Source organism: Ahaetulla prasina, chromosome 2 (genome assembly GCF_028640845.1).
Source record: "Ahaetulla prasina isolate Xishuangbanna chromosome 2, ASM2864084v1, whole genome shotgun sequence".
Classification (NCBI taxonomy): Eukaryota; Metazoa; Chordata; class Lepidosauria; order Squamata; family Colubridae; genus Ahaetulla; species Ahaetulla prasina.
This window is the reverse complement of record NC_080540.1, coordinates 173,954,251-173,964,418: the sequence shown is the minus strand read 5'-3', so window position 1 is coordinate 173,964,418 and position 10,168 is coordinate 173,954,251. Positions and strand designations below refer to the sequence as shown.

The window sequence follows — 10,168 nt, the reverse complement described above, 5'->3', positions numbered from 1 at the left end:
TGGTATATATTGAACAATTGGCAGACTGTTCTTGAATATACCCCCTATGCTTTATGAGCTTTCCTAAAACATAGATTCTCACCTATCTACTAAGGGCAGAATGTTGGTTTTGTATGTTGCATGTACTAAAACAATGGTGATTTATTCAAGAAATCTTGATGAAACAAACCATGGCTTGGTGTGACATGTGCAGAGGATTTGTGTGGCTCGGGAAGCGAGCCTTGAATTGCCAAATATTAGCACAATAAGGAACTGTATTCTCCAACCTTGTGGATCTGAACCTGTACTCAACTAACAGCTTGAGAAAGGATCAGTCAGAAATCCTGCTGCTGTCTCTCTTCTGGCTCTAAAAGGCTTTCCTTGGACATTTTCCAATTCATAGAAAACTGGAAGTTTAATCATTCCAAGAGAGCAAGTGAGGAGAGCTGGGCCAGCAAGCTTGGGCTAATTAAAAGTCAATGTTAGCCTCTCAAGGGGCTGGTGGTCTTTTCAAGTGTTAAGTACGGCAAACTGCCTCACTTTTCCAGTTCACCTGTGGCTGGTAAATTGGGATGATTTTGGAAGGGGGCGGGGAAGACTTCAAGGTCTTGTTCGTGTGCTTGGCCAGTTTCCTTCTTTCAAATTATCATCTTGAATGTAATTTGTGGTTCATTTGCCAAATAAAAAGTATTGGATCTTCTGTTGGCCTGAAAGCTTTGGAGCAGGATGTAAGCGTGGTCTGCATTAGCTGAGTTAATTGTGCGCTTCAAGGTATTGGTTACCTTGTGCGCTTCAAGGTATTGGTTACCACCTTTAAAGCGCTCCATGGCTTAGGACTGGGATATTTACGGGACCGTCTGCTGCCATCTTCTACCTCCCAGCGACCTGTGCGTTCTCACAGAGAGGGACTCCTTAGGGTGCCGTCAGCCAAGCAATGTCGACTGGCAGCTCCCAGGGGAAGGGCCTTCTCTGTGGGGGCTCCTACCCTGTGGAACAAACTTCCCCCTGGACTTCGACAACTACCTGACCTTCGGACCTTTCGCCGCGAACTTAAGACTTATCTATTCTGTCTTGCAGGACTGGCTTGAATTTTTAAATTTTCTAGCTGATTTTATGGGTTTTAAATTTTTATTAATTTTATAGGGTTTGATTGTATTTTAAAATGGGGCCAAATTGAATAAGTTTTTTAATGTCTGTTTTTAGTATTGTATGTGTTGTTGCTGTTTTTTATCTTGGCTGTAAACCGCCCTGAGTCCTTCGGGAGAAGGGCGGTATACAAATTAAATTAAATAATAATAATAATAATAATAATAATTATTATTATTATTATTATTATTATTATTATTATTATTATTATTATTATTATTATTATTATTATTAAACATACTCTGCCTATGCTCAGAGGAATTCTAAAATTCTTCTCTCTTTCCATATGTCAAAGGGGAACCTCTGATAAGTAAGTTTAGTGCCATTTTGACCATGGCCTTGCACACACCACGCTTGGGCCTAGGGCATTGAATCTGTTCAAGGAAGCTCCTCATACAGTGTCTTCCAAGACCAGGATTTCCTGTAAGGGCAATGTAGAAAGCCAAAGCAGCATCAGGCCATTGATGCATGCAGAGCCAAAGGGCCCCATGTCCCGTCAGGCCCTCAGCAGAACAATGAGAGACTAGATCTCCTGTGGATGGCAGGAGCTCCTGGAATTTGGAGTGAGGATATGATTGTGTATGTGGCAGCAGCATGAGAGGAAGTAGGAGTGGAGCTCCTGCGGGGTAAGAGCATGCCTGTGGTTGGCTGATTTTGTTATCTCCATACTCTGTTTCATGGGAAAGGCCCTGTAGGCAGCAGCTGCAACAAGAACGGAGCCTTGGTTTGCCAAATTTTAACTGCCTGCCAGGTGGGGCAAAAGAGGAGTTTTGAGCCTAGAGAAACAGAATGAGGCTTCAGTATAGAAAAGGCATCATAAACAGTGTTCCAAATCATGTAGAAAATGCCTTGCATCATCACAGCTCACCCTCAACACTTTATTATTATTATAATTAACCCTAATTATTATTAGGGAATAATAATTTCCAGGCAATATCAAAGTTTAATATAGTTATAATCATTTTTGCATTCGAGAGTATTACAGGCCAGAGAAACCAACAGGATAAAATTCATCATTAGATAGCTCAAAGCAAAACGTAGTATCGTTTGTGGATGTTGATCCTTTGTATTTATGATGGAACTTGAGGCCTTCCCCCAAATTTGCCAAGCTACAACTCCTTGGACTGCTGGGAGTTGTAATTCAGTTCAGTAGCTTCTGGAAGGGCATAGGCTTGCTTTTATGAGCTTCTGTCTGAAAAGTTTTATTAATGTTGAGAAGTTATTTCTGTGACAAAGAGGTTGTCCTTTGAAGGTAAACTAGTAATAGTTTTTACCAGCTGACTGCCAAATCTAATAAGCTTCACATAAACAAGAAATCAAGTTAACAATAATTGGAGAAGTGTTGCTTGAATGAAAGACGAAAAAGAGCAGGACAGCCTTTACTGTATAACGTAAAAAGCCTAAGAGTGCCAAACTAAATATAGTGTATAACATCAAACAAAATACATTATAATCAACAGAACCAAGGGAGAAGTTGAGAGGGAGTGAAATGGGAAGGAGAGAATTATATGCAAAGAAATAAATCTGAAAATGTGCTCAGGTCTCTACTTGTCCAAAGGTTCATCTAAACCACTGAAAGACTGTAGATTGGTTGGGCAGCCTTCAGGAGTCATGTTAACAAAACAGTGGGAAATGTGAGAGTAAACACTCTTAAGCCTGAGCCTTTTTTTCTCCTTGATTATTTGAAGTATCAATAAGGGACCAGCTGGGACTGGGAAAGGCCACTTGCAAATACTTTGGTGCCTCAGTAGAGTTCTCTTGCCATTTCTTCCATTGAAATCGAATCTGGATACGTAGAATAGAATAGAATTTTTTATTGGCCAAGTGTGATTGGACACACAAGGAATTTGTCTTGGTGCATATACTCTCAGTGTACATAAAAGAAAAGATCATCAACAATTCTAAGGTACAACACTTAATGATAGTCATAGGTCACAAATAAGCAATCAGGAAACAATATCAATATAAATCGTAAGGATACAAGCAACAAAGTTACAGTCATACAGTCATAAGTGGAAGGAGATGGGTGATGGGTGATGAAACTAGGAACAAATTTTGCCAGCCCCTGATAATACTATTCAGATGGTTTGCGGTTCTTCTGAGTGTGTCAGGCTGCTCTGAGATGTTCTGTCCTCCCTCGCCTCCGTCCGAGCGATGGCTTAATTAGCTGGCACTATCAGCCCTGGCAGCAAAAGAGTGAGCGAGACGCCGATAAGTCAAACAGTACTTCAGCTCTTAGTTCAGCAGTTAATTTGCCTGCTACGAAGAGACACAGCAGCTCTCACTGCCTTTATATCCTGTGGGGTGTGGCTCCATGACTCAGTACTTCCTAGGCCTGCCCCACCCCTGCTTCTGTTGTTCCCGCCTCTCCTGCCTACAAAATCTAGGGTCCAGCCAGGCCTGATTGCCATCAGCTGGGTCTGGAGGCGTGGCCTGGGGGGAAGAGTCAGGGGACAGAGGCCTCGTTATCTCTTCCACTTGGCCTGCTTTTGGCTCCTGGAGCTGAGCCAGGGAAGCCAGTGCTCCCGAGGTAAGTCCTGACAGCCCTTCCCCCTCACTTTCTGGCAGGAGGGCTGACTGGGGGGGGGGTGCAGACACAACATGAGAACAAGTAGGAAAATTCTTGACAATCAGGCAATGTACCTTCTGTATGCTAGCTTTCCCAGGTAGCTGTTAGCAGACATGATAGATACTGGTACTCCTTGCTTAATGACCGTTCCCTTAGTGATCATGAGAAGGTAAGATGGACCTCCCTAGAGCGATACAACCCAATTTCAAAGTTCCAGCGGCCCAAAAATACATACTGCTCATGATCATGTGTTTGTATTTTGGATGGCAATTGGCTTGCGTTTGTGGCTGTTCACATGACCCCAGTTTTTAGGGTCTTGCCAATTTCCGACAAAAAAATCCATTGGAGAAAATTGGTTTGCTTAACAACCACCACATTCACTTAAAGACTGCCATGAAAAAAAGCTGTAAAATTGAGTGTGGTCACACAGTTACTCATTTAACAAATGCCATGATTTATGACCATAATTACAGGCTCAATTACAGTTGCAAGTTGAGGATTATCTGTAATAAAAGCCAATGCAGGAGAGATATGGGAGGAAAGTAAAATTGAAATAGTGCTGCCTCACAGTACTGCTACTGAAGAAAGTTTTTCAGTCTTTTGAATAAACCAACATACAAATCCCATGTTAATCAAAATCTTTTAACAAGGCTCTCCTACAAGTGATGCAAAGCATTTCCTGAAAGCAAGTCATCCAGGCCATTTTATTCAGAGGTCAGTTAAAAAAAAAAGGAGGTGGGGTAGTGATGTAGTCAATACAGCTACTGAGGGGCAAGGCTTTATTACCTTGCATTACACAATGTTCTTTCCATGAGGTCAAAAGCAGGCTAAATTATACAAAGTAGTTAATCAATAGAAGCAATGGTTGCATAATGCACTCCTCTGCAAAATTCAGATGCTTTTGGTGACAGATTTTGAAATATAGCATTCATATAGTTGTAGCTATCACTGCGTGAAGAACCCAGCTTTATCATGCGTATCCTTCCCTGAGCATTAAGTGTTGCAAAGACATGATAGGGTTGACTGTATCCTATAACCAGAGACTGCAACTGACAACTTTTCCATGGCATCAGATCTGTTGGGTGTAAGACCGTATGGCTGGAGGGGAAGCGGCATTGGAGGAAAAGAGCTGACCAGAACTTTCTGAGGTCACCTCAAGTACCTTTGGTATTAATCCTTCATCCTTTGGAATCCCAAGTTGTTTTAACCAATTGTTGAAGTATCAATTGTTGATACTTCATTAGTAAGGCAGCCTAATTATTACCAATGTCAGCACAAGCCTCTGTGGCTCAGACTGGTAAGACAGTCTGTTATTAACACAGCTGCCTGCAATTACTGCAGGTTCTAGTCCCACCAGGCCCAAGGTTGACTCAGCCTTCCATCCTTTATAAGGTAGGTAAAATGAGGACCCAGATTGTTGGGGGCAATAAGTTGACTTTGTATATAAATACAAATAGGATGAAGACTATTGCTAACATAGTGTAAGCCGCCCTGAATCTTCGGAGAAGGGCGGGATATAAATGCAAATGACAACAATAATAATAATCCTGTTTAAAGGCTGCCCTGTACCTGGGTGAAAATGGAAATTCAAGAGCAAACTTCTTCTGAGACTTGGCTAAAACTGAGCCAATAAACAGGTCCTTATACAGCCACAGTGATAGTGAATTTGTATACATGCTTTGCATACAATATAAACAGCAGAGAAAAAAACCAATTGTAGCAAATTGTCTGTTTTGAGCAGAACATCTGACAATTCAAGTCCTAACAGGATCAGCCCAAGATCTTCTGCTATCTGAAATAGAGGACAAGATGCTGCTGCTTCCAAGGCCTTCTGCAGAAATGGATGGAATTGGACCAGCCTGAGCCATGGATGGAGCCATGTCCTAGGGAATGCATAACCAGAGGCTAGGAGGAAGTCTAGGAAAGAAAGGTGGGGAAGAATGTTGTCCACCAATAGAAGAACATAGCTGGGGAGTCCAGGAGGAACAGCAAAGAGGGTGCCCCTGCTGCTTCTCCTCCCTTCCAGTACTCCTTATCTGTAATGCTAGTTTCCTGCTGCTGCCTGATGGTAGATCTGGCTCAGGAAACAGTATAAATTGTAGGTTTCCTACAGGGTAATTTGTAGGTTTTTGAGATTGGGAATTACAGTGGTATACTGGTACTCAATTGCTTTGAAACTCATCAAATTTGGTACTCAATGCATTTTGGCATGAAAATTTTGTCCTGTTACTCATTGTTTGTTTGGTACTCAATACACAAGCTAGAGCTTGTCGGCATTGACTGCCTTATTACTCACTAGATTATTCCTTAAGGGAAAAATCATATTTTTGGTACTCATCATGCCTCCCAGAACCAATAAATAATGAGTACCAAGGTACCATTGTACTGTAAATAATGAGTAGCCTACCTGGGAAGAGAATAATCAATCTGATTTGCCATGAAAACAGTATTAACTTCATAAACAATATGAGATTCTTCTTCCACATCATTATTAACGCACATTTTTTAGACCAGTATTTCTGAACTTCAACAACTTTTAAGATGTGTGGGCCTGCTGGCCAGGGGATTGTGAAAACTGAAATGCACTCATCTTAAAATTACTGAGGTTGAGAAAGAGTGTTTTAGAAATTGTGCTGATCATTAACCTTGGCTGTGACTCTCCCAATGCCCTCTTGCTCCAGCCCCTTTTTAAAAAGTTTCCTGATATATGGAATTTTCTGAGAAATAAACTGGTTTCCAATAAACATTTTGCAGGCAGTTGGAAGAAGGCCCAGTGAGCTTCAGCCACAAGATTGGTCTTCATTAAATTCAATTCATTCCAGTCCTATTTGTAATTTGGCAGGAATCAAAGCAATCAGGTTTTTCAGAGGGCCATCTTGTGATTTTGTGCTACAATCATTTCTTTTATTTCTGCCAACTATATAGGAGGAGGCATTAGCAAACTTGGGATTGTGCTGGTTGGATTGGAAGGGTATGAATGGAAATGCTTGGGTGGGGTGGAATAGGGTAATACAATGAAGTTTATAAAATCTCTTATTGTTACTATCTGTCCTGTAGCTTAGACTCTGATATATGCAATATAAAATGTATTGACTTTCTATGTAATTTATTTGATAGCACACACATACACACACGTATCTTGTGTTTGTCATCTCCTGTGAATTTTAATTCTGTGGGCCAATAGCATCTTCTCTGTTTTTTAAAGATCACTGCCCTACAATCATTCATTCATTCATATGTTTTATGTTCATATGCAAAAAAACCTAACAGCCAGTGATAAATTTGAAAAATGTTGTGTACACGGCAAAATTGTGCCTGATTTTCACATGTGTCTTATGAATTTTTGTTTTTATCCACATAGAAAAAACATTAAAGACCAATACCCACATGTATATTTACCACCTGATGTCATGTATAAATGAACCATCATGCCGCAAATGCGGCATACACATTTTTCATTTAACCTTTTAAAATTATTTGCTTACATACAGTGTTTCCCGAAAATAAGACCCTGTCTTATATTTTTTTGAACTCTGAAATGAGCGCTTGGCCTTATTGCCATGCGCTCAAAAGCCCAATTGGGCTTATTATCAGGGGATGTCTTATTTTGGGGGGAAAAGGGTAGTTAATTATTTTGGGAGAAGGGTGGTATAGAAATTTAAACAATAAATAAACAATAAATAAATAAGTGCAATATCTTCTGGTTCATATTATGCAAATCACTTTTGACTGCAAATTATTTGCTGCATTTTGGACTGCTGACTGCAAATCCCTGCATCTGCAGAAATGCATGGTGGTGGCATAAGCCAGTGTTTACAGACTACTAGTAGATCTGTAGTGTCTCATTGACACAGCAGGTTTTAACATCAAGTGACAAAACATGCACTTATGAACCACTGATGAGTAGAACCAAATACAAAGAAATACAGGTAGTCCTCAAGTTACAACCACAACTGAGCCCAACATTTTTGTTGCTAAGTGAAACAGTTAAGTGTGTTTGTCCCATTTTATGACTTTTCTTGTACCACAGTTGTTAAGCGAATCACTGCTGCTGTTGTTAGTAACACGGTTGTTAAGTGAATCTGGATTCCCCACTGACTGGGCTTGTCAGATGGTTGACAAAGCTGATCGCCTGATCTTGGGACACAGCAGCCCGGTGGTGGGTTGCCCCCGGTTTGGACCGGTTCTTGTGAACCGGTAGTAAAACCGGGGGAGGCTCTGCCCACCGACCCCGATGTCATCAGCATGCGCAGAAGCAGCCGCACGCAGGCGATCCCGCTGCGAATCGGTAGTAAAGGTAAGTAGAACGCACCCCTGCCGCAGCCATCATAAATATGAACCAGTTGCCAAGCATCTGACTTTTGATCATGTGACTATAGGGATGCTGCAACGGTCATAAGTGTGAAAAACGGCCACCAATCACTTTTCAGGTTGTAACTTTGAACGGTCATTAAACGAACCGTTGTAAGTCGAGGGCTATCTGTAAAGCACTGCCCGCTGGTGTGTTAACCGGACACTACTACTACAGCCCCAAAAAGGCATGCTACATTAATGTGCGGGGAGTGCATTAGACGATGAAATCCGACCACGGAATTTATCGCAGGGCTTTTTCAGACGGTTGGAATTTTCCCCGGGCGCCGGAACGCTCAGCAAGACCACCGAAGCCTCCGACGGAGTGGGAGAAACAAAAAGAGAGGCCGCGCTTCACCTGCTCTTGTTCTACCCTCCCCTCCCTCGCGGCCCGAATTCTTCTGAAGTCTAATTCCTCGGGGTGTGATTGGCTGCGAGGGTGGCACGCGCTCGCCCGTCCGTCTGTCCCTGCCCGCGTCTAGTGTGCCTCTCTGTGTATATGTTTGCGCGCGCTGGGAGAGCTGCCTCCTCTAGCCCCAAAACCTCCGCTCCGCACCACTTCCCTTCTTCTCCCTGCCTGTCTGTCTGTTTGTCTCTCTCTCTCGCTCTCTCTCTCTTCGGAGGGGAAACCTCTCTTAAGGCTCCGATTCTTCTTCCCTCAAGAAAAGCAGAAGGTGAGTGTGCTGTTCAGAAGAGGACGGCGCGAGGAGCGCGCCGCTCCTCCTCGCAATCCGTTCGAGCTGTTGCATCAGATGCCCGTCGGAGCGGCCGCTGTCTTGGAAAGCGGGGAGGAGGGAGGAGGGAGGAGGTCGTGGGGGGCTCAAAGAGGAAAAGAAGGAGGGTCCCTTTGCTTGCCCTCTCCAAGCCGCCACCACCCCCACCACCCGCACCTCCGCGGAGGGGCCCTTTGGGGGAGCGCCCACTCTTCCCTGTCGGCCGCCGAGACTGCAAGGGACCTGGAAGAAACTTGGGCCAAAAGCGCGGGGGGCACCAAGGGACGAGCAGTTGTGTGTGTGTGTGTGTGTGTGTGTGTGTGTGTGTGTGTTTGTTTGTGTGTGTGTGTAGGGGTGGGTCCCACGGTTGTTAGTTGGTGGGTTTGGCCGGGAAAGCCAACGCGTACTAGCGAGACACAAACCCCTTTTAGGGGGCCTCTGCGGGGAAGAGAGGGCGCGGAGGGGCGGCTTCATGCTAGCGCTCAGGACGGGGGGGGGGGAAGCAACCGGGGTTGTCTTAGCTCAGCCTCTCGGCAAGCAGTTAGCTGGAAGGGCTGGGTGTTTTATTTTGGGTGATTAGTTGTTGCCACGTGGGCTCTCTCGAAATATATAAACGTATACTGTATGCAAGCGCGCGCGCGCGTACACACAGACAGACAGACAGACAGACACAGACATTCCAAGCACACATGCGAAATCGATCCTCCCTGGAGCCGAGAACAACCTGCCTACCACCCGATCTTTTAAATAAAGGTGGGTTAAATAAAGGTACCAGCGCCAATCTATTGGATTTTAGAGTAGACAAATTTATTGGACAGGAGTTTTAGCTAAAATTGAACATTGGTTACCGGCTTAGACTCATGTGCTGCATTTTGGGGTGATGGTGGTGGATCCTGCTTAAAATGGTCCCGAGTTCGAAGAGAATTAAGTCTGTCAAACTTGAACATGGATTATAAATTGTAGGGCATCTCCGGGGATCAGAGAAATCTTACCAGAGAAGTAAGATAGAAGTTTAGCATGGCAGGGATTGGGAATACAGTATTGTGTTGTATATACTTTTTCCTGTTAAGTGAATATCCAGTACATAAGATGAACCTATACTCAATTTATTAATATTTAGCTTTTTGAATCATCAAGATGGTCCATACAATTAGAAATTAGTGTTACAATAAACAGTGTATTCAGTTCCCTTCAGTGCTGCCATACAGGTAGCCCTTGACTTATGACCATAATTGGGACCCAAATTGTGGTGGCTAAACAAGTAGATTGTTAAATGAATAAAGGTCTGACTTACTACCTTTTTTGCCACAATTGCTAAATGAATTGCCTCAGTTGTTAAGTGAATCATGCAGTTGTTAAGCAAATATATCTTCCACTGTTGACTTTGCTTGTCGGAAGTTAGCTGGGAAGA

The 10,168-nt window shown here is 43.2% G+C and overlaps 1 protein-coding gene across 3 annotated transcripts in view; it reads left to right on the top strand.

The window, feature by feature from the left end:
• Window positions 1-8,531: 8,531 nt before the first annotated feature.
• Window positions 8,532-10,168, top strand: part of SLC38A5 (solute carrier family 38 member 5) — a 44,005-nt gene continuing 42,368 nt past the window's right edge. For 2 of the 3 annotated variants that reach the window (XM_058166313.1, XM_058166311.1), the window contains exon 1: window positions 8,532-8,718. The gene's annotated coding sequence lies outside the window, so the exon portion shown is untranslated. Of the gene's footprint in view, window positions 8,719-9,374; window positions 9,511-10,168 lie in introns of those variants that run through there. The other variant, XM_058166312.1, reaches the window with a different exon arrangement.